This window comes from Vicugna pacos, chromosome 5 (genome assembly GCF_048564905.1).
Source record: "Vicugna pacos chromosome 5, VicPac4, whole genome shotgun sequence".
NCBI classification, from domain to species: Eukaryota; Metazoa; Chordata; class Mammalia; order Artiodactyla; family Camelidae; genus Vicugna; species Vicugna pacos.
In genome coordinates, this window is record NC_132991.1 from 33,966,350 (window position 1) to 33,989,616 (window position 23,267).

The following is a 23,267-nucleotide window of genomic DNA, read 5'->3' on the forward strand; positions in this document are numbered from 1 at the left end:
ATTTTTTGGATGGGAACTAGCATTTTTTATGGATGAAAACAACAGAAAATATCAGAGTACATCTCATATCATTACAATAATGCTGTTTCAAGAAATTTTGTTTTCTGTGTGTGTGTATTCATTTGTGATATAAAATATAAAATACATGTCTCACTGTAGGTCACAGTGAAAGAAGCTTGAAAACCACAGCAGGAAGTTCTCTGTAATAGCTCCCAATGCTGAGATTCTATGGCTTTGTGATATAAAGACCAAAGCTATTGTGCTGCTGTCATTAAGCCACAATCCATATTCCTCCTGCAATCAACCCAGAAGCATGAATGAGAGAACCCAGGTTTGAAATCAGAAACCAGAGCTTGAGTCCTACCTCTGAGATGTATTCAAGGTATTCCCTGGGGTACATTGTTTAACCGCCTATAACTTAGGATTAATGTAAAATGGGTAACAATGTCGCATATCTTAGAGGATTGCTGTGCAAATACCATCAATGTGCACAAGCCAGAAACTCAGGACTCATCTGGACACTGCCTCTCCCTGCCACTCCCTATTTAACCCATTGCCATGTCCTGTACACTACCCACATCCCCATCCTACTTCCACCACTCTTGGGGTGAAGTCTAAACTCCCAACCATGGACAACAGCACCTCCAGGATTCAGCCCTGCCTCTGTCTGCAGAACCAACTCATAACCCCGTGCCAATCACAGACTCACCCTCTGTGCTCCAGGATCCCTGGCTGTCTTACAGATCTCTAAACAAGCCACATTTCCTCAAGCCAGATGGATGTTGTCCATGCTATTTCCTTTGCTTGGAATTCTCCTCCCCTCCTTTCTGCCTCCCTCATACACTCTCCCAATCAATACTTACTCAGTTCCAAATTTCAGCTCTAGTGTCTGTCTGAAAAGCCTTATATGAGGTAAACCCCGCCCCAGTTGCAGGCTCCCATAACATTGTTTACTTTGTGTTCAAGGTATTTATCCTAGTTTGAAATTAGACATTCAGTCTTGTGATTATATGACCAGTGTCTGTTTCCCCACTAGACAGTGATCTCCATAAGGACAGGGACCATATCTAATTGGCTCACCACTGTATCTTCAGTGCCTTACACACCACCTGACACTTACAGATGCTCAATTAATATGTTTGAATGGGTGAATAAATGAGATAAGAAAGCATAAGTGCTACACAAATGTTTACTACATTCCTGGATTGCTGCAATTGCTTTCCAGTTGACTTTCTTGACTCCAGTGTCACTTTGATTCAACCCATTTGGTAGATACCTGTCTATTGGATTAATTTTCACGTATTTTTGCTCTCCTGCAGATGATTCTAATAATAATGGCTTTGCATGGCCACCATTTCAAGTGGCTTTTATAGCTATTTACTTATCTGGACATCACTTTGTTCAAAGGAAGACTCAATCTTTTAAGGCATATGTGAACTTTACTCCACACATATGAACTTTTTTGCACATATGAATTTCCTATTATTCTCCAGAGCAAACAGACCAGCCCTTCATCTTCCTCCTCTGCCTCTTCCTGTCCTCCCCACTGCTCTACATTCATGCTTATCTCTGTCCTAGGACTTTGCCTGGGAAGCCCTCACTCCTGCTCATCCGTCCTTCAGGGTCATGCAGGGACCCTTCCTACTGACGTCTTTCACCATTTGTCAATCCCACCTCTGACCTGCATCCATGGACAGTGTCTAAAATAGATGCTATCCAGTCACTCTTTAACCTACCTTGCTTTATTTTCATTTCACTTATCACTATATTAAATTATATTATTACCCTAACAGTTCTCATCAGAGGGAAAATTTTTTTCTTTTTATTGTATCTATATGAAATGATGGAGGTTAACTAAACCTATTTTGTGGTAATCATTTCCAATATGTATAAATCAAACCATCATGCTGTACACCTTAAACTTATACAGTGATGTATGTTAATTATTTCTCAATAAAACAAAAAAAATGTATATTTTTGATCAACTGATTTATTTTCTTATCAGTGTTTCTCACTAGACTTTAAACTCCATGATAGCAGGGACTTGGCCTCACTCACTGTTCTAACCCCACACCTGGAACAGGGCCTCACCCAAAGCAGGCGTTCAATGACTATTTCTTGGGTGGATGAACAAGTATCTAAAACCCAGATTAGCAACTGTATACCTGTTTAGTCTCTAAACCTTGGGTACAGAAGACTACCATTTAGCATGTCACTCCTGAGATTCCATAATTTCAACAGGAAACTTTAAACTACCCAATCCTTACACACACATCATACTTCCTTCCATCTCTCCCCTCTCCATCTCTGCCTCTTTGGCCTTTTATCAACAAGATAGGCTAAAGTCATTAAAGTTTCACATAGCTAGTGGGTCCTGAACTCAGCTTTAAACTGTTCATAAGAAAGGAGGAGGAGTTAGACTATATGAGAACAGAAGAATTCAGGAAACATTAAGACTCTAGAGTACATACTCTGTGAATGAGGGTCTTGAAAAAAATTAGGTTTATATATGCATATAGCTGTCTTCCCCCAGTGGACAGAAGGTACTGACTTATTCACATTTTTATCTCCCATAGAAATTATCTCAGTGCCTGACACACAGTAAATGTTAAGTGTGTGTTAAACATATTTAGCACTTTATTATCTTTATAAAAAGATTTTATTTATGAACTCATAAAATTCCTGGAAGAAAACATAGCAGGTAAGCTCTTCAAGATCAGTCCTGGTGATGATTTTTTGGATTAGACCCCAAAGCAAAGGCAACAAAAGCAAAAATAAACAAGCAGAACTACAATAAACTAAAAAGCTTCTGCACAGCAAAGGAAACTATCAATGAAATAAAAAGGCAAACTACTAAACGGAAGAAAATATTTGCAAATTATATATCTGATAAGGGGTTAATATCCAAAATATATAAAGAATTCATACAGCTCAATAGAAAAAACAAACTAATTTTAAAAGGGCAGAGGATCTGAATAAACATTTTTCCAAAGAAGACATACAAATGTCCAACAGGTACATAAAAAGGTGCTTAATATCACTAATCATCAGAAAAATGCAAATCTAAACTATGATGAGATGTCACCTTACACCTGTTAGAATGATTATCATCAAAAAGACAAGAATTGACAAGTGTTGGCAAGGACATGGAGAAAAGGGAGCTCTTGTGCACTGTTCGTGGGAATGTATATTAGTACAGCCACTATGGAAAACAGTATGGAGGCTCCCAAAAAGATAAAAAATAGAACTACCATATGCTCCAGCGATTTCACTGCTGGGTATTTATCCAAAGGAAATAAAATCACTATCTTGAAAAGACATCTGCACCCCCAATTTCATCACACAATTATTTATAATAGCCAAGACATGGAAACAACCTAAGTATCCATCAACAGCTGAATGGATAAAGAAAATGTGATTGTCATATATATACATAATAGAATAGTATTCAGCCATAAAAAGAAGGAAATCCTACCATTTGCAACAACATGGGTAGACCTTGAGGAAATTATACTCTGTGAAATAAGTCAGACAAGGACAAATACTGTATGATCTCTTATATGGAGAATCTGAAACAAAAACAAACCAAAAAAATGAACTCTTAGATACAGAGAATAGATTGGTTGCCAGAGACAGAGGGGTGCTGGGTGATCAAAATGGGTAAAGGGGGTCAAAAGGTACAAACTTCTAGGTATAAGATAAATAAGTCCCAGGGATGTAATGCACAGCATAGTGACTATAGTTAACAGTACTCTATTGTATATTTGAAAGTTGCAAGAGAGTAAATCTTAAAAGTTCTCATCACAAGAGAAAAAATAGTAATTATGTGTGGTGATAAAAGTTAACTAAACTTACTCTGGTAATCATTTCACACAATATACACATATTTCAAATCATTATGTTGTATAGCTAAAACTAATACAAAATTACATGTCAATTATATCTCAACTTTTTTAAAGGAAAAATGGTTTTGTTATTAGCCATTTCCATGCATATCCCACTTCCCAACTAGATTATATACTTCTTATATTCTAAAGTCAAGGTTTACAGAATTTTTATAATCCATAAAATCTACTACAATGCTGAATTTGAAGAAAGTACTCTATAAAAGTCTTTATTAAAGATACCTATGATCTAGGGGAGAGGGTATAGCTCAAGAGGTAGAGTGCATGCTTAGCATGCATAAGGTCCTGGGTTCAATCCCCAGTACCTCCTCTAAAAATAAATAAACCTAATTACAACCCAAATAAATAAATTAAATCAAATCTTATAAAAAAATAAACACCTTTGATCTCACGAACATCCTTTAAGAAAGCTGAGACACTTTCTGCTGAGCTCTAAGTTTAATTTCAGTTACAGAGATTTTCTATAAAGCCACCAACCCCAGAAATTACTTCATTTTTGATTCTGCAGTTCTGAGCATTCTTATCTTGGTCTGTGGTTAAAAATAAAATACAAATAAAATATCTAGCACATTTGCCTAACAAGGCATTTGTCTAATTAATGCAAGTGAAATAGATTACAGAGAAGAGAATGAGTTATCTAGAATCTTTTCCTGTAATTACAATGGTAAGATGCCTAAAGGGAGAAAATGGGAGATGTGCATTACATAATGTAAATAAGTATGAGTAAACTATTCTTAAGTTTACAAATTTACTCTAGCATAACCAGACATCTCAAAGTTCCAGTATTTTTCCCTTAGAGTTATTATTTTAATAAACAGAACTTCAAGAGAAGTGTTCATAGATCAGTAACCACTGGAACAGTTTTTTCTTTTTATGAGAATAAGGCAGTTTTGGAGCTATGAAATGGGGACAACTGCTGAGAACAAAAATTAAGGAAAGTGATTATTGAGTGTGATAAAAAGTGATTACAGTCTATGGATTTCCTAACTCCTAGGACCCAAACAGGAAGCCTTCAATGAGAATATTTTTCTTCCCATCAACTCAGTTCTTTCCAGATAGAGTACAGAATCAACAACAGATAATTTAAAGAACTTGGCAGTACTTCTTATCTCTTCACACAAACTCATTACATCTTACCTATATAGGGGGGCCAAGAAGAGAATTCAAGCAGAGATCACAAGATTAACTGGAAAAAATCATAAAAGAAAGTGATTTCCATTATCACCAGCATAACTCCCTTCACTTAAGATGTTATTCAGCAATAAATATTTCAAACTAGATATGGTACATGTTGCTATATATGTATTGCCTGAATGCCTTCCTGCAGAAAGAACAGTCGGAACATATCAGAAAAGAGAATAGGCAGTATCTTCTTAGGGGGAAAAAGAAAGCAATAGGAAAAAAGGGAGGAGGGGAAGGGAAAAGGTAAAATGAAAAATTAAGGGGCCATTACATCCATGCAAAGGGACCTTATCCAGATTACCCCCCAAAATGCTAGTGGAGGTCACACACATCAATCCCCTGAGCATTCACAAGATGATATATCCCATCATCTTGAACTTTTTCCAAATAGATACTAAGAAAGAGGCAGGATGCCGGTATTACAATTATGTTTATGGAGATGGAGAATCTTACTCTTTTCCATGAAATCTTGGTAGATCTCTGAAATGAATGTTCTGAGCAGATAAACAGTAGAACAGTGTGCATTATTTTGAATTCATTTGCTTTATGTTCAAGACTTAACTGGTTTTGCTTCTAAATGACAACTCCGCTGAAGCTCATTTATACGTTCCTCCAACTTCCCCGATCTTCTAAGCACTTACTCTGCATATGGTTCTCAAAGGAATAGCTATGACCCCCTACATAAAGTTCTATACTATTCAGCCAAGGAGACAACTCTGTCCTAATCCATAAAAACATATTAAATACAAGATATAAAGCATGATGGTGTGAATCTAATTGCCACTTATGCTAGGAAATTTAGAAATTTGAATTTGATCTTTTAAGTCTATGTTCTATTCCAAGTTTCCTGCTTAAGGATAATTACTCCTAGCTAGGAAAAAGACCCTATCTCTCACAACAGAGCTAACGTAACTGACCAATGATTCTACACATCATTATGTGTGAATGCCTTGGGGATTTCTTACATTTAAAACTATTTTGTCTTTTCACAGGAGTCAGATGAGTTACGGCATTCCAGGTTTCTCATATGTGTGGTTCCTCTGTCATATATATTTCATGGATCACATAGGGAGAGGCTCTAGTCCTTGAATAATACTGCTGTTAACATGTAAATTGAGACATAGTCTGTGAAATTAGTAAGAAAGTATCTCTAATTTATAATTGAATAAAATCATATTTAAGAGTTGGTGACATGTCAGAATTAACAACACCCATTGTACATCTTCATCGGCTAGCTGGACCCACCTCCTGTTTGTACCTTCCAGTGTTCCCAGGGTTTCCTTTTTGGTTCTTTTCCTTTTACTCAGCCTATTGGGCCCCCAGTACCATGAATGTGCTCACAACTCCCAAATCGATGGCTCCAGATTCATATTTTCAACCGCCTAGTGAGGAACCCACAGCCACATAAAAGCAACACATTCAAAGACAGAATCAGCATCTTTCCCTCAGAACCTGTACTCCCTGTCTAGGTTGATGACATCATAGATCCCCCAGCTCACCAAGCCAAGAGCCACTCTAGGCTCCTTTCTCTCCATTACCTTTCACATTCTGTCACAAAATTCTCCTTAAGATGTCTAGACTCCTTTCTATCACCTCTGGCTCTAAAGCTACTAAGTTAAGTTAAACTTTCATCATCCCTTTCCTAGGCCTTGAGAAGTAGTAGACCTTGGACTCCCCACTTTCAGATTTACCCCATGTCAATCCATCCTTTATATTATGCCTGACCTCTCCTTTTATAATGAACAGTCTGATCCTATTACTCCATGGACTCAAGCCTTTCAGTGGCTCCCCATTGGCATAAGTTCAAATGTCTGCTGGGGCCAGGCAAGTAGCAAAAGTGAGGAGAGTAAGACACCCAGGTGGTGGCTGGGCATGGACCCAGGTGGACAGGCACACACTCCACCTCAAGGCACCTAAGGGAGGCAGTTGCTTTTGACCCTAGCCAGCTGTTGTCATACAGAAATGTAGGCTCTGAGTCACCAGATTTTCCAGTTTTTCAAGAGATGCTAGAAGTCTGGATATGTATGCACATTTTCCAAAATTTTAACATTGAAAATACATTCACATTCTTAAAAAAAATGCCCTAATTTCATATATAGGCCATCAGTTTTCAACTTCTCATCTACCAGATAAAATTCCAACTCATGCCTACAAGGTCCCCATTATCTGTCAGAGAATATTCTTTATCTGCCCTCTCTGCACCAAACCACATTCCCTGTACCTTTGGCAAACTACTTGCAGTTTTTCAAACATGTCTGCCGTTTTAGGTCCCCATGGCTTTGAATAGTCTTTCCTACTTCTGGAACACCCTGCTTCCCTACCCACTTCTTGTTTTAGTAGAAAATTGTTACTCACTTCTCCAGTTAAGACTCAAGCATCTCTTTCTCTGTAAAGCCTTCCCGGATCCAGCCACCATAATTAAGACAATTATCTTTGGTGTAACCACCATATCTAGGACATATACTTCTTATAGCATTAATCTCACTGAATTGAAATTATTTATTTTAAAGTTGCCTCCCCTATCAGACAATGGACCTCTTTTAGGGCAAAGACTTATTTCAGCTTTTCACTTCTATTCTCAGCCCATAGCCTATTAGCCTACACATAATAGTGTAGAACTGAATTGGAGGTAGGTGACTGCACCATTTCCCCCAGTTTATAGCAAAGTATTAACAAGAGGAAAACAGACAGAGATCTTCATTGATGTCTGAAGGAATTTAACTTTGCTTTCACATTAAGATAACAACTTCAGCTTCAACTGAAAAGTGCTTGTAACCTGCCTCTTCTCCTAGGCTGGTCAGTCCTTGATGTGTTATGCTGTGGCTTCAGCCCTGATTACTGTCTCTCGACCCTATAGTTTTCCCTTTTCCACAATTTTATATAAAAGGGATTATACCACATGCAGTCTTTGAGTTTGGCTTCTTTCACTTAGTGTAACACACCTGAGATGCATCCACGTTGTTGCCTGTACAGAAGCTGACTCTTGCGTTGTTAGAAATATTCTGTTGTATGGATGCACCACAGATGGTTTATCCACTCACTAGCTGTAGGACATTTGGGTTGTTTCCAGTTTTTGGTGATTACAATTAGTCTATTTATAAACACTTGCTGCAGGTTTTTGTGTCAACATAAGCTTTCATTTCACTTGGATACGTAGCCAGTAGGATTGGTGAGTCATATGGTTAAGTGTAAGTTTAACTTTATAAGAAATTGTCAAACTGTTTTTCCAAAATGGCTGTTCCATTCTGCATTTCCATCAGCATTTCCTGTTGTTTCACGTTCTCACCAGAATTTGATATTGTAAGATTTTTGTTTAGTTAGTTTTTACAGAGAATAGGAGTGACTGAAGCCATTCTGACGAAGTGTAGCAGTATATCATTGTGGTTTCAGTTTGCCTGACCTCTTCTAAATCACTTTTCCTTCACCCTTCCTTAGTAGTTGGTGGACCAGACATCTCTGTGTCCCACCTCATGTCCCCCTGGCCAATCTTCTGACCGCAGCTGTTGTTGTGGCAACCGGCTGCTCACAGGTAGGACCTGAAAGCAACTCAACCTCAACTCATTTTCACCATGTATCTATCACTTTCTGTCCCATGGCTTCTCTGTCCCCACCCAACATGTGAAATATTTGTTAAAAAAAAAAAAACCTTCTCATTTCTGATACATGTGTAAACCTAGAAATACAAAAAATGTTTACATCCTAATGGGCAACTCTTGACCAATGGTGGACTGAAGCTGGTGAATACATACTCCTTCCCTTGGAAGAATAGTTCCATCCTTTGGGAGAATAGTTCTAAGGCATTTTCTCTATGGCTGCTCACGGGATCCCCAGAGGGAATGAACACAGACCAAACATTATGTTGCCCACAGCAGTGATCAGCAAAATAGTATATCCTGGGGATGGGTATTATTCCCTTCTTCCTCGTTTGACTCTTTCAAAGCCCCTACTTTTCTTCCTTGAAGTCACTTTCCAAAGCCCTTGTCTTGGGCCCTACTTTAGGTGGTATCCAGGCTAAGTCACCTTTGGGAAGTATCTCAGCTCAAAGGGGAGGTAAATAACAGAACAAAGCAGAACCTATGCTGATATTCTCTATAGGGACACGACACATCTTTTTCCCTCTTTGATGACTGCTATATTTAGGCATGTCTGCAAGCACAAGATAGAAGATTGCAAAGTTATATGACTAAGCTGTTGGACTTTTAATACTTAAATACATGTCTTCAATTAGAACCTTAAGGAGATATATTAAGATAGTATTTTAAGATTTATTGAAAATTATAAAATATTAATGTCAACTTGCTAAACATTAATATTTAAATTTTATTCCCCATGAAAGTAATTTGTAAATTTGCATTATCTTATTTTACTTGCACATCTTGTCACAGAGCCTCATGTGAGTAATATGAAAAGCAACGGGGGTGGCTTGCCTAGGTGTAGTCTTCTATGGAAAGGGGGTGTTAACTCTGTACAAGGGCTCACACCAGGTCAGGAGAGAGGACATGAGTGACAGTGACTCTTGTGTCATTTAGGACAGAAGCAAATAACAAAGGAAAGGGCTACATTATTTTATATGAGGAACAGAGTCCTTGATCCTGACAACTCTGGCTACTAAAGCTACACTCAACTGGGTCCAATAAAACTTACCTCTAGGAAATGTCCATAGAGAGAATAATTTGTAGGCAAACTTGGGATCTTGAAAAGGTTTATATTATTATTACCATCTTGTTTGGCAACGGATACCACTTTTTCAGTTGTCCATGCAAAAGTAGCTTTTGTCAGCAAGCAGGAGAAAGCTAGTCTATTCAGAAGGATAGATTTCTCAATTTTCTTGACAAAAATGCAAGTCTAACTCAACTCTTTTTAGCATAGATTATTCTGGCATGTATACATTACATGTATGTTTTGATGATATCTTCAGGCACTCTTTGTGTGGGGTTTCTTTTCTTACTATCGAAGCATCCTTAGTATTTTCATAAAAGGTAAAAGCTGACATGATGGTAAACAGAAGCCACTTATGTGAACTCCTAGAGGATAACCCTGATTTTATTCACAGTTTATAGGCTTCATAGATGAATGGTAGAGAAAAAGCTCCTGGGAAAAATGAGCAATTCACATCGGATGTGACTTCAGACAAAAATGTTCAAGAGAAAATTATACAAATAATTGCTTAGTATTTACAATAATCAAGCACTGTAAACATCTACAACATACTGCCTTTGTGAAACAGATCTATCCTGTTTCAGCATAATCATCACCACCTTCTCTTTTACCAACTACTGGAATTAATGATGCAGATTTTTAAAGTTAATAAGCTATTCTGAGGGTTTTCTGTGTACTCTTCTAAATCTCTCAGATGGTAATTCACCAGCATTTGAGTAGCTTGCAATACATCCATTTTATTATACTGAAAACAGATAAAATGTTGTCTGCTGACTATTTTCATTTAGGGGTAAAACTATCATTTAAAGAACATGCCTTGAAAACAAACGTAGTGATTTTGCCATGAATGTAAATTGCTCTTCTCATTTCTCTGCTCCCCTAAACACTTCATGTTGGAAATCTTCAGCATCTTACATTCTCTTTGCCTCCCTATAGTAAATTAAGTTATATTAATTCATTATTTGTTTTATTTGATTTTTCTTCTCCATTTCCTCTCCTCCTATCCAAGTTCAAAAGGCTAGGCTGATGCTCAGCTGTTTAATATTGGGATCTATTGTAAGTGAGCTCTGAGAAGACATGAACATTGCCTGACAAGCTTAAATACAGCATTCTGGGGGCGGGGGGCATAGCTCAGTGGTAGAGCGCATGCTTAGCATACATGAGGTCATGGATTCAATCCTCAGTACCTACATTTAAAAAAAAAACAGCATTCCAAAAGGTTTTCATAAGATTAATAAGGGGAATTTCTACAGCACAAAGAGCTGTAGCTCCACTTCAGACTTAGGAATGATCTTGGAACAATCACAGGGACAAGAAGAGCACATGCGAGAGGTAGAGACAAATGCAAATGGGTCCTCAATGCAAGTTGGTCTCCCTGTTGGAGGAGAAGGCTTTGGTAATTCCTCTCTACACCTCTGGTTTATGGAAGGTGAAGTATAGTTCTTGGATGAATGAAATAAAGTACCTTTAAACAAAAGTCAAAAAGAAAAAGAGCACAACTATTGCCAATTCTTCAGCAATTCTTATCTTTGTCATAGACAAGAGAAAAGGGAAACTATAATGCCTTAACTGTACATCAGGCATGAAACTCTCCCCGGGCAGGGTGGACTCAAACCTTCTGATGAGGCTGTAGAAGCCCCACCCCAGAGAGTAGGACGTGCAGTGCTTGTGCCGGAATGGATGTGCGGCGCTTACTGCAGAGGATGGGGCAGCTGAATGCAAGTCCGATGTGGAAATTAATCTTGCTGGAGTATCCAGTCAAGGTTCTAGGACAGCTTGCCTAGAATCAAGCATACCAACATCCCCCTTCCCTCCACACACGTATTTCCTCTCATTCACTGGGACAGAATGAAACAATAAAATCCAGAGTGTATCTTTTGGACCTTAAAAACTTGTCTCATTATCTGAAGCCCTGGAGACACAAAAGGTAGATTAATTTTTCTTCTAATTAAAGGTTATGACTTTGGAAGAGGCTGCAGAATGTGAGAAGGAAGTAGCTGGCTTCAAACAATGCATTAAGATTTGGTTTCTGCACCATAAGCTACAATTCTAGATCAGTGAACTCCTACAGGAGCATTTTACAAAGATCGGGAAGAAAATGTTGGTAAGGGTCATACAGATCTGACATAGAAGATGCCAAACGAAAAGCAGATGAAGATGAGTAAAAAAGTGTACATTATGGTGACAACAGGCATCGTCTAGAGAGAACAACAGTGAAGAAGACATTTGATGATTATCAGTAATAAATAACAGGAGATCCCCAATGTCCTCATATCTCTTTAACCTGCAACTACAAATGAAGTCACATTAGCATTTGTGACTGCCTCCTCAGCCCACTGTAAAGTGCCCGTGAGTGTTTCTAGGGATTAACAGAGGGTATACTAACAATCACGTGTCTGATGAGTATTTATATCTTTCTTAGACAGGAGAGGAGAAGCTTGTATCTTTACTTTGTATCCACTAAGTCTGCAGCTCTTACAGGGACCCTGCTTGAATGTCGTCACTGGTGCTTGCAAAGCTACCAAACTCTAGAGGTGCTAAGCAGTCCTGCATTCCCTCCAGTCCTTAGTGATTCTGGGTTCCTTATAAAAGTGAGTTATGCTCGTCATTGCCTGTTTCAAAGGACTCAGATGCAGTACCATCCCTCCATCATTATCTCTCATGCATTTGTCTCAGGCACCTGAATACCTGAATAGGTACATGGCACAAAATTTGAGGAACAATTTAGGTTCGGCAGGATCTACGTTGCTCCACTGTACCTCCTGAAAAATATTACAGGTCCACTGGAGAGATTTCAACCTCAGCCACTGACTCTTTCTCAGAGAAGGCAATAGTGTCTTTTCTGCAGCTCCCTGGACCTTGCTATGGGCTCCAAGCCTAAGGTTGCTGGCCTCCATAGTCATGTTCCAGGACAGCAGTTACTCCAGTATACAGAAGACCCCATGCTAGAATTTATGCAGTCTTACACGAGATGTTAAGATTTTACTGGAATATCCCTAGATGTCACTAGCCTCTCGCTACAAATGAAGTCTAGGATCTGACCATTCAGCATGGAATCCATGGACCAGAAACAAAGGCATCACCTGGGAGCTCATTAGAAGGAAAGTATAATCTCAGATTCTACCCCAGAATGTGCAGATTAAGGAGATCTCCAAGTGATGCATGTTTATACTGAGTATGAAAAGATAATATTATAAACTGTATCCTAAATTTTGCCATTTTAGAAAATGACATCACTGACAGCAACACTGTTAATGGATTTGAGTTGTGAATGCACACAGATGTATCCACTTGCATCTGCTCTCATCACGGTCACTGATTCTACACCTACATGCAAGCGTCTGATCACTGTGTCTTTGGTGGTGCCACACCCAAATGTGGGCACACTGAAATACATATTATTTTATTTTACTTCCTTTTTATATTATTCTTATGGTATTACATTGATTTTATTTTCGAGGTACGTGTGGGTTGATGGTAGTTTCTATGGATTTCATTTTGGGAGAGTAAATGAGATACTGTAGAATATTTGTTACAAATAGGGGACTTTGGTCTGAGGACAATGACAACTAGTGCTAAAAGTCATGGGAACCCATTCATGGATTTTCTTTTTACTTTTTTCTATTGAAGTATAGTCAGTTTACAATGTTGTGTCAATTTCTGGTGTACAGCATAATGCTTCAGTCATATATGAACATACATATATTCGTTTTCACATTCTTTGTCACTGTAAGCTACTACGAGATATCGAAATGTGGATTTTAAGCAGAGGAGTAACAGGGTCAGAGGCTTTGTTTCACGTAGATTATTCTGGTGTCTGTTTGGGATACAGATTTAGGGTTACACGGCTGCTGTCGGAGGAACTGATGTGGCTGTAGTCCAGGTGAGTGTCAGGAGTGGTCACAGACCAGAAGAAATACTGGGCAGAGAGGATTCTGAAAAGCAAGGATGAGAGGATTTCAAGAAGAAAGGGGCAAGTCAACAAAGTCAAATGGACTTAGAGGAATTATGTAAATTAGTAGGTAGGTGGCCCCCAAAAGCATGCACAGCTGGGAAAAAACAAAGCCAATTCTCTTTGCCTTGGCATGGGTGTTGGAAGGAATTGAACATGGAAAGAAGAAAGAGCAAGAAATGTTTTATTGCTTTTCTCTGAGCAGCATTTTCCCATTTATTCCTATGTCCCTGCAAACGATCCTGTAATCTGTAGGAAATGGCATGGCTAATAAAATTGCAGAATGAATTCTCATCCTAAATCAAATGCCAAATACGTCACTTCTGGCAGGCCAATTGTCTGTGACTCAACGTCCTTATCTGTGGCATAGAGACAGTAATTTGTCCTCTCTCATAAGATAACTTTGGTGACAGAAAAATATATGTCAAAATATTTTGAAAGTTAAGGACAATAACTAAATTGTGATTGTTGTATTGTTTCGATTTAGACGATATAATACGTTTCCATTCTGAGCATCTGTATGCACAAGTGGGAGTCACACCACTCACTTCTAGGTAGTAATTAGGTTTTTCCTTTCTCAAAAAAGAAAGGACTTTCTGATATTAACACTTCTCTACAGCTTCATACTAGGGAATTTATGTGACAAAGGGGCCTAATAATTCTTTGACTTTTGAAGTCTCTTTTCTCAAACCCCTGTCAATCTCGTTTTATAATCAAAGTATATTCTTTGGAGACCTTTGGTGACAGCTGGAAGTCAGAGTTACAATTGGTTATATTTATTCAAAGTATTCTGTAAAAGAGTCTTGATGGGGAAATTTTAAATTGAAAAATATCTCTGGAGAAATGATTATTGCTTTAGAAAAGTGTAAGTAGTCATGACAACTCTGGAAAGACACATATTACACGGCGAGCATTTTGCTGGCAGTGGAAGTTTCAGACAGAATCATCCATGTGTATCATCAGCAGTACTTGTCAGTACCCGAAGAGGTTTATGACCCGAGCATCTATTCAATTCAAAGTCAAAGAATTACCATTATACCTATAGATTTCCTGACAGGCTCCCTTTTTTTTTTTTTAGAAATAAATGTCTAATTTCTCTTTTTAAAAAAAAAAAAGTAAATTGATTTAGTTAACTAAAAGGTATAAAATGGTAATATTTAGTTATAAATTATCTATCAAACTTACTACTCTCCAAGAGTCTTATCAGGCCAGGGTGGGGCACTAGAAGTTTACTAAGTTTGCATTTAAAACTGCCTCGTTCTGCCATTGAGCATAACGTTTTACGCTAGGTGAGCTGGAACCCCATCCAGACACACAAAACGGCATTTCCATGATCACTCATAAGGACGTCTCTCAGCCATATGAAATACTGTGAACTAAGAAGGTATCCAACATGGTCAGTTATACACAGATAGTCATGGTGTTGGAACCGACCTTGAACAGGCCTCTTAGGTCAGACTAAGCCCTATTATTATAAATGTCACACATTGTTTTCTGGAATATGCATGCTTTGTTAATATGACAAACGGAAAAAGTAGGATGCCTCATGCTCCTTATCAGATATAAACACAGATTCCAAGCTGTCCAGCTAATACCAGAAATTCACTAACGATGCAAATTCACTACAGAGATACTAAAATTGCACCTTACAAGTGAATATTAGAATTTTAGAGGGAGATAATTTAGTTTAACACTTTTACAGACAAAGAAATTGAGGCCTGGGGAATATTAAGAGATTTGTCCAAGTCTGCACAGGTAGTGCCAGGGCAGAAACTGGAATTCAAGAAATTCTCTTAAGAAATAAAATTTGGAGTAATTACAACAGATTGTGGTTTTCAAGTTAATATTGCAAATGTGTTAAGAATATATCATTATTGAAGAATATTCATTATTTTTGATCATTTTTATTGAAGAATATTCACAGGGCTATTGCATGTGGTTGTGCACGGTGGACGCAGAATACACCTTGGGGGAGTGGTGCCATCTGCAGAAATTAAAGTTAGATAGTACACAACCTGAACGACTGTTCACAGCAGGGTTTGCTGCTTATTTCATGCAAAAAGTCCTTTGGAGGATTTGAGGAGCTACTCTAAAGTGGCCTACATTTCTTTGAGGTAAGGATCAACATTCTTGATACTTAACGGTTCATACCTAGTAAGAAATGCTCCAAATTAGGCTGACAATTTGTCATAATCAAGGAGAATAATGAGTGACCTACATATATCATTACTATTCTTCTCTCTAACAAGTAAGGAAAATGATAACTAATGTTTATGGAAATGTTCATTAAATGCCAGGGACTGTGCCACGTGATTTACACACGTGGCCTCATTTCATACTCACTAGAGCACAGTGAGTTAGGTCTTTTATTTCCTCTGTTTTGTAAATGAGGAAACAGGCTAAAAAGGGTTGAGTAACTTGTTCAAAGTTAATGAGCTCATAACCGATCTAGATGAAACATAAACCATAACAATCTGCTTAGTACCTCTGGCCCTATCCACCACACCAGTGTTTGACAAACCTCAGTTACTAAAGTGTCCCCTCATAATCAGATTCACAGATAATCTGTGGATATTAGTATTTTTCTTTAAGTTGACTCACTTTTTAAAAAAATTATTAAAGTTATTTGACTGACTATAAAAAAAAAAGAATCGACAGACTAGGTATTTCAGACTAAACTTTTGGATGTACAACCAAAAGAATAACTAGCCAAAAAAAAATTTTTTAATAATGATAGTAACTTCTTAAAGAGTTAGGAAAACTTCTTAAAGATTGAAAAAAATTAATGGATCAAGTGAGGATTTCCTTTGGGGAATTTGGAAAGCTACTCAAAATCACCCATTCTTTTTTGAAAAACTGGGAGGTGAGCATTTGGGGGGCATTGGCCAATGGGGGAGGAAGAACATGCTTTGAAAAGATAATGGAGGAAACATGGATTCTGAAGGGCTGTACCAGTGGGAGCCTGCTTGTGCCCTGGGGGCATGGGACTAGAAGCAACTATAGATTCTTAGGGCTGGAGGAACAGAGTGGAGCCTAGCATTCACCAAGGGCAGAGATCTGAGTGAAACAGCCTCTGCTCAGGGCTGAGATCCTGGATAATTTGAGTGACTCAAAAAATCTTCAAGCCTCGATCCTGGGGTTTTAATGCTTTCACATATATGCCAGAAGGACGGAGCATGTTTTCTAGATGGGAATAATATCACCCAGGCATCAAATTATTTCTATCAGCATTTTAAATTCAATACCTAGCAAATATCCAGCTGGGAGAGGAAAAGCAGTGCTTTGGAAAGATCATAGAGAAAACATGGGTTTTGAAGGCCTGCACCAGTGGGAGCCTGTCTGAGTAAGAACCAGTAAAATCAAAAGGCATTTGAAATTCTGCAAAAATCATCAGAAACAGACTGTAAAACAACTATGCTTCCTATGTCTATAGAGATAAAAAGCTGAGCTTAAAATTTTAAGCTCTATGAATTTAACTATGAACATCTACAAACTATGAATATTGACATTCCAAATTTTGAAAAAGAAGCAAATAGAAATTCCAGAACTGAAAATCAGAATAAACAAAATTAAGAATTCAGTGGTGGGTTTAATTGCAGATTAGTAATAGCTAAAAAAAAATTTATAACCCAAAAGACAAGTTAGAAGAAATCATCCAGAATAAAATACAGAATACAAAATAGAGGGGATATATAGAAAAGAAGGTAAACTCAGAAACAGAAAAAGCATTTAATAATAATAATAATACTATATTTACATACACATAAATACATACTACCCTTTAGCAAACTAGGAATAGAGAACTTCCTTAGTCTTAAATCTTTCTGTTTGAGATCAGGAACAAGACAAAAATGGCCCTTATCAACACCTCTATTCAATAGTGTATTGGAGATTGTAACCAGTGCAGTAAGGCAAGAAAAATAAATACGAGGTATAAGCAATGGAAAAGAAGAAGCAAAACTGCCATTCATAAATAGTAATATTTGACACATAGACAACCTAACATAATATAGATAAATTATTAGAATAACACTTAATGTATTAATATTAAAATGCTCTAGTTGTTCATAGTTAATATAAATTATATTTTGATGTTCTAGTAATAAGCATTAGATATAATATTTTTAAAGATACTATTTTCAATAGCATTAAAAACACCAAGTACCTGGCAGTCATTTAGCAAAAGAATGTATAGGATCTCTGCAAAGAAACCATATAACTTTAGGAGAGAAATTAAAATTAAGGAAGACCTAAGTAAATTAAAACACACACCATGTTCCTTATTTTGTAATGTTCTCCATTATTGCCAGATTTATCTATATATTCATTACAATCTTAAACAACCCTCAACAGGATTGTTGTTAGATGGTGGTAAACTGTTCTTAAATGTCTATGGCAATGCAAAGGTCCAAGAATTACTAAGACATTTATGAAGAAGAACAAGGTAGGAGGAAATACCCTATCATGAATCAACACTTATTTATAGGATAAAAAATAAAATTGGACCTTTGTTTCATGCCATTAAAAAAAAAATTCCAGGTGGATCATAGACCTAAGTATCAGAGGCAAAAACAATAAAGGCTTTAGAAGGTTAAAAGGAAAATATATTTCTGATTTCAGTGGCAAGGAAAGATTTATTACCCAAAATACAAAAGCACTAACTGATAAATTCATTATTGAAAAATTTTAAACTTTTCTTAATGGAAAGGTACTACAAAGAAAGTGAAAATAAAAGATACAGAATGAGAAAGCGTACCTGAAACTCATAACCCACAATGAGCTTATATGCAAAATATTTAATGAATGAGTACAAATTGATAAGAAAAAGACAGACAACCAACTAGGGGAAAAAAAGGACAAATCATCTGAGCAGGAAATTTTACAGCTATCAGACTGATCTTACACGTCAGTCTCCTATTAAAATCCTTCGATGACCCCTCATCACACACCAGCTCCTTGACACTGCACTCAAGGCCCTGCTAGATCCAGTACACACCTTCCTGTCGTTTAGCCCTCCTCTCATTACTCCCTGGTCCACAATGTGTGAAGAGGAGACACCAAAATGCTTCTGTGCCCTGACATGTTGTTTCTGATCTGTGGGAGATGAGCTCACCTATCTCATGTCTGGAGTGTGTTCCCACTTCTCACTTGACCAAGCTAACAAATGCCATCCTTTAGGATTTAGTCCAAATGGTTGCCTCTCCCAGTGCTTATTACTGCTGCCTCCTCCTGTAGGCTGTATACCCTCCTCTGTGCTCCCATAAGTTTCACACACACCTCCTCTGTGGCACTCACCACACTCCATAACAACTATATATTTGTATGCCTGTCTCTTCTATTGGGACCTGGGGTCCTTGAGGGTATCTCATTCATCTCTGTATGCCTGATGCCTATCACAGTGCTTGGCACTGTGCTCAAAAAAGATTTGGTGACTGAGTAAATGAATGAGTTATGCTACATACAGAGAAAAATAATTTTTATAACAATCACTAAGTAAATCAGTAACACGCAAACCCTTGCGTCACTTGCAAACACTCAGGCATTCAACATATGTCTTTTACAAATTCCATCTTTGATGCAAGTAAAAAATAGGTACAGAACCCAGAAGAATCACTTTTAACATGTCTCTTATGGTCCTTTCATGCCCAGAAATTTGATTCTCTTTATTATAAATGCCTCAGGCACTAACAGATCATTTTTCTCATTTTTTGTTCAGCTTTATCCCTTCACTAGTCTGCCTCTCTCATCCACAATAAAGAACTTCCAGCAAACCACCATACCAAATGTAACATTCATTATAATGAGACAATATAGGAGAAATTCAATACATCTTATTTTAGACATTTACAAAATGGGGATTTTTCTCAAGTGGTCTGCAGTGAAAATACACTATTGGGACTTTACTGTGTTAGAATCAGCCTGGTAACAAGTACGAAGCAGTCGTTGTGCTCAGAGTACTAAATGCTCCAGTATGTAGAAATGCACTCAAATACCATAGATATGGAAAGAGAGATTTCCTTCAATAATTAACATATTTAATTTCTCCATTATCACCCAGAAAATTATGTGAAAATACACGACACGTCAAAAAGATGACCTGATCTGACCATTTGTGACCTGTGAATTCTACCCTTGAAATTCTTTTGACAAAAGATCTCCTGAGCTATCTGCGTAAGAGCAATGAATCAGGACTAGAGTTTTTCTACCCAATTATCCTCTCATTCACTGTATAAAGCTTCCCCAGTCAAACAAAGCCGGGGTGAGAGGGCCAACTACAAAAGCAGGGCTGCCCTCTGAGTTTCCAGCGGGAGAAAAGTATATATAGAAACCAGTATAAGCGCCGTTGTGATGAAAACTACGGGGCTGGCCTTAAACAGACTTAGATGAGTTAACACCGTGAGCTGATTTTAAAATGCAAATCTTTTTAAACCATGAGGAACATCAAAGCCAGATGTGAACAATTTGAAACACAGGTAAATTATCAGAGAACATAGATGGGTAACCAAGATTCTTTCCATAACACTTTGTTTTAATAAAATAAATCTCATACAAATACAACCTATTCAAGGGCCATACGAAGTTAATACTGGTGCTTATTGAGCATCTATTATGGATTGTAACTGGTGGTAAGCATTATGATACAAATGAATAAAAATGGACCCTCCTCTTCATATGTTTAGAGCCTGGAAATAGACATATAAACAAACATGTACATCAGTTGTAGTAAGTGTAATATGGGAGGTAAATGTGGGGTGCGGGGAACGGCACACTTACCAACTGCATTATATGTAAAAATCAGCTCTCTAGAGAAAGTCACACTGTTAATATGATGATATTTATAATGTAAGAGGGGCCAATACACCTTACCCTTATCTGTAGACTCAGTTGTGCCATAGGAAAGTGCTGATAGCCGTTTCTGACATACAAAAACAGTCATTTGACATATTTTAACCTATGAGTTTCAAAGCAAAATTTCATTTGTTTATTCCACAAATATTTGGTCATCACGGAGCGAGTGCAGGTAGAAGAGGAACGAAGAGAAGGAAGAGCAGACGGCACCGGGGTGGGGGAGGCTAGAAGAGGCTACGGGCTACAGTCACCACTTAACCAAATTCTTTCTTCCCCAAGTCTCCCCTAAAGCACACCATAGACTCAGCCCTCCTGGAGAGCTGTGCAACGCGAAGGACCCTGGGTTTATTCTTGTAGGAAAGAGGCCATAGAGACCCTCTGTGGGACTGTCTGGAGCAGAGGTGGGGTCTTAGGGAAGTAGCCACCCCCAAATCCCTTGCTGGTAACTCACAGTCACAGTCGGCTAATTGTGCCCCTCATTTATTCTCTTCTTCTTTTGCAGTAACAATCGCTTTATCTTGGCTGGACATCAACTACCTAAAATAGACTCCATCATTCAGGTACGGCAGCTAAGACTAAGTACTAGTTCGCGGGAAGTCAAGTGGACCAGATGGTGCGATTCCTACAGGGCAGTCCCGTAGCCTTCTCATTCCCTTCTTCCTGCTGCCTGGGGAATTTCCTCCACTTCCTATAGTTTTGTCTTTGCAAGAGGATCTTATGAACGAAATATAGTGTGCAGGCCTTTTTTGTGCCTGCCATTTTCCACTTAGGATAATACTTTTGAGATTTGTCCATGCTATGGCACATTATCAATAGTTCATTACTTTTTTTGCTAAGTAATCATCCATTGTATACAAGTATCATAGTTTGTTTATCTCCTCCCCAGTTGAGGGCATTTGGCTTGTTTCCAGGTTTAGCAATTACAAATAAAGCTGCTATACAGGTTGACTTACAGTATTCTGTGTGCACATATATTTTCATTTTAAATGAGTAAACATCCAGAAGTCGCATTGTAGTATCATGTGAAAAGTGTGTGTTTATTAGTATAAGAAACTGCTATGTTTTACAAAGTGACTGTGTCATTCTCCCATTCCTACCAGCAGTGTGTGACAATTCAAGTTGTTCCACATCTTTGTCAATATTTGGCATGGTCTGATTTTTTTTTTTAGACTTTCTAATAGGTATCTACTTCTATCCCATTGTAGTTTTAATTTGCATTTCACTGATGACTAATGATATTGAGCATCTTTTCCTGTCTTATTTGCCATATAACTTCTTTGGGGATTTTTCAAATATTTTACTCCTTTTTTATTAGGTTATTTGTTTACTTATCATTAATTGTCTTCACACTGTCTTTCAATAAGCAGAAGTTCTTAATTTTGAGAAAGTCAAAATTGCCACTTTTTTTTTCTTTTAGGGGTAGTGCTTTTGGTGTCGTGTTTAAGAAATTTTTGCCCAACCCTAAGTCATGGAGATTTTCTCCTACGTTGTCTTTCCCTGTTTTTCATAGTGTTCAGTTTACATTTAGGTCAATGATCCATTTTGAGTTAATTTTTGTATAGGTCATAAGGTATGTATTGAGGCTCATTTATTTTTGCATCTAGATATTCAATGGTTCTCATGCCATTTGTTCATAAAACTACCCTTTCTCCACAAAATTGACTTTGTATCTTTATTGAAAATCAACTGACCATCAGTGTGTGGGTCTATTTCTGGATTCCCTATTCTGTTAATCAAGACACACACTTTATTTTTTTTGTAGCTATGTATTTATTTTTGATAAGAATTTTAAAAAATACTAGCTTCCTAACTCCAAGTTGTGGCTTCCTCTCTTAAATTACCCAGTCCTTGAAATTATCATTTCCTGCACAAATTCACCATAAAATACGAACATCCCATACAACACATCTTACACTAAGTATTCTCATTTGCAAACCATCTTGTGAGATATTGTTATGACTTGCCACTGAAATACAGGCTCTTATTGTAAAGAACATCAAGAAGTACAGTCTTTTTTAGACTTTATAAAATAGACCCCAACTAAGACATTTGAAGAGTGGGGCTACTTTGAATATATTACTTGGAACTAGTGTAAATTCATCAGGTCCCCAAGCCCTGTGCAATTTCAATTAGCTACCTGCCGAGAGCCACAGACAGCATCATATAGCTGAACAGAGGAATGCCACCTGCCTCTGTGACCAAACATCACTCTAGTACTATTGCCTATGATTCCTCAAAGCTCTCTTGATTCTGCAGATATTACACCCACGGTTAACCACAGAGAACTTCTCTGTGAACGTCTCCAGCTGCAGAGACTGCAGGGCCCCTGGGCCCATCCAGTACTGCATGAGATTCATTGGTAACTCTGAGTGTGTGGATGGTGCACGGCACAGTTGACCACATCAAGACATTCACGGACAGATGTCCTAAATTGGCATAAACTACTGAATCCCTGCCTTGGTAAACTAAACATCCAAATTTTTTCAATTACATTGCTTTTTCTTCTTTTTTGATCAAGGAAGCAGATAATGTGTGGATTGTGAATTCCTGAGAAGAAACCTGCAATTTCTCTCATTACCAAGGAAAACTCCCCTGAGATGATGCCAGAAATTGAAATAGAAATAAATGACACTATGGACATTGAAAGATTGTTACTATGTGGTAAAAGCATCCTTTCCGCTGCGTCTAGTCCCACAGGCCATGTGACTGATGGGTAAGGT

The 23,267-nt window shown here is 37.7% G+C and overlaps 1 protein-coding gene and 1 long non-coding RNA gene across 10 annotated transcripts in view; one reads left to right on the top strand and one right to left on the bottom strand.

Annotated features, from left to right (window-relative positions):
• Nucleotides 1-23,267, bottom strand: part of CCDC148 (coiled-coil domain containing 148) — a 306,973-nt gene that overhangs the window by 179,620 nt on the left and 104,086 nt on the right. The gene's annotated exons all lie outside the window — the stretch shown is intronic.
• LOC140696370 (uncharacterized) lies at nt 295-23,193 on the top strand. 2 transcript variants are annotated; one of them, XR_012072604.1, is made up of 5 exons: nt 295-382; nt 11,701-11,850; nt 15,612-15,812; nt 21,050-21,107; nt 23,066-23,193. It is a non-coding gene; the product is annotated as an uncharacterized lncRNA (long non-coding RNA). The 2 variants fall into 2 exon arrangements; XR_012072603.1 differs by lacking the exon at nt 11,701-11,850.